Source organism: Triticum aestivum, chromosome 6B (genome assembly GCF_018294505.1).
Source record: "Triticum aestivum cultivar Chinese Spring chromosome 6B, IWGSC CS RefSeq v2.1, whole genome shotgun sequence".
NCBI lineage: Eukaryota > Viridiplantae > Streptophyta > Magnoliopsida > Poales > Poaceae > Triticum > Triticum aestivum.
The window spans coordinates 352,006,148-352,008,691 of record NC_057810.1 but is presented as its reverse complement, the minus strand read 5'-3'; positions in this window follow the sequence as shown (position 1 = coordinate 352,008,691).

Sequence of the window (2,544 nt, the reverse complement as noted above, 5' to 3'; positions counted from 1 at the left end):
GGCGGCGGCACGCGGTGGCTGGGGCCACGTGGCAGCCCGCGATTGGCGCAGGCGCGGCGGCGGACGCGTCCGGCCCGATCCGGACGTGTCCGGCGGCGGGGAGAGGAGCGGGGCTAGGGTTAGGGTGGAAATGATCCGAAATTTCGAAGGGGGAGGTGTTTTTATGGGTAGAGGGAGCTAGGAGGCTCCAAATGGAGTGCGGTTTTCGCCCACACGAGCGTGATCCGATGACGGAGAGCATGGAAGTGACTTAGATGGGTTATTGAGCTGTTTTGGAGGGGTGTTGGGCTGCAACTCAAAAGAGGCCTTTGCGGTTATGCGGTTAACCGTTGGAGTATCAAACGAGCTCCAAATGACTCAAAACTTGACAGGTGGTCTACAGGTGGTGTACCAAGGCCACTTGGCAAGCCTCGTTCCATTCCGAGAACGTTTAACACCCGCACACGGAAAGAGACGAGAGGGGTGCGCCGGTGCACGTCGGAGTGTCGGATTACAAAACGGACAACGGGGAAAATGCTCGGATGCATGAGACAAACACGTATGCAAATGAGATGCACATGATGACATGATATGAGATGCATGACATGAGCAAAAAGCAAAACAAAAGACAAAAACCCAACCACGGAGGGAATATTATAGCACATAGCCGAAAATGGCAAGAGTTGGAATTACAGTTATGGAAAGTTACATCCGGGGTGTTACAACACTCCACCACTACAAGAGGATCTCGTCCCGAGATCTAGGACTGAAAGAACTCCGGATATTCGGAACAGAGGTGATCCTCGCGCTCCCAGGTGGCTTCTCGGTCGGAATGGTGTGACCACTTCACTTTCAGGAATTTGATAGACTTGTTGCGAGTCTTGCGCTCTGTTTCTTCAAGAATAGCAACGGGGTGCTCATGATAAGAGAGATCTTAGGTCGATTTCTTCAAAGTTGATAGTGCGCTCAGGAGTCTTGAAGCACTTGCGAAGCTGTGACACGTGAAACACATCGTGCACGTTTGCAAAATTGGACGGAAGCTCAGGTTGATAGGCGAGATCGCCTCTTTTGCCAATGATCTTGAAAGGACCCACGTATCTAGGGGCAAGCTTCCCTTTGATACCGAAGCGACGAGTGCCTTTTATTGGAGAGACGCGGAGGTAGACATGGTCTCCGATTTCAAAAGCCACATCATGGTGCTTGTCATCATAATAGCTCTTCTGGCGCGATTGCACGGCTTTGAGATTCTCACGAATTACTTTGCACATTTGTTCGGCTTCTGTGATCAAGTTGTTGCCAAGAAGCTAGCGTTCACCTGTCTCGGACCAATTGAGAGGAGTACGGCACTTCCTGCCATAGAGAATTTCGAATGGGGCCTTTCCCGAACTCGCTTGGAAGCTGTTGTTGTAGGAGAACTCGGCATAAGGAAGACAATCTTCCCACTTCATACCGAAGGAAATGACACAAGCTCTGAGCATGTCTTTGAGGATTTGATTGACTCGCTCGACTTGGCCACTAGTTTGAGGATGGAAAGCTATGCTGAAACGAATGTTGGTGCCCATGGCCTTCTGAAAGGAGTCCCAGAACTTAGAAGTGAAGATGCTTCCACGGTCTAAAGAAATCAATTGTGGAATAACGTGCAAGGAGACAATTCTGGAGGTGTATAGCTCTGCCAGCTGAGCTGCTGTGATAGATTCTTTGATAGGAAGAAAATGAGCCAAAGCTTGTCAATGACAACGAAGATAGCATCATTTCCACGCTTGGACTTAGGAAATCCAGTCACGAAGTCCATCTCGATATGATCAAACTTCCATTCCGGAATATCAAGAGGTTGAGACCAGCTGGTCTTTGGTGTTCTGCTTTCACCCTTCTGCAGACATCACATTCATTCACGAATTGAGCAATCTCTCGCTTCATTCGAGTCCACCGATACGACTGCTTGAGGTCATGGTACTGTTGGAAATATGCCCTAGAGGCAATAATAAATTGATTATTATTATATTTCCTTGTTCATGATAATTGTTTATTATCCATGCTAGAATTGTATTGATAGGAAACTCAGATACATGTGTGGATACATAGACAACACCATGTCCCTAGTAAGCCTCTAGTTGACTAGCTCGTTGATCAATAGATGGTTACGGTTTCTTGACCATGGACATTGGATGTCGTTGATAACGGGATCACATCATTAGGAGAATGATGTGATGGACAAGACCCAATCCTAAGCCTAGCACAAGATCATGTAGTTCGTATGCTAAAGCTTTTCTAATGTCAAGTATCATTTCCTTAGACCATGAGATTGTGCAACTCCCGGATACCGTAGGAGTGCTTTGGGTGTGCCAAACGTCACAACGTAACTGGGTGGCTATAAAGGTACACTACGGGTATCTCTAAAAGTGTCTGTTGGGTTGGCACGAATCGAGATTGGGATTTTGTCACTCCGTGTAAACGGAGAGGTATCTCTGGGCCCACTCGGTAGGACATCATCATAATGTGCACAATGTGACCAAGGGGTTGATCACGGGATGATGTGTTACGGAACGAGTAAAGAGACTTGCCGGT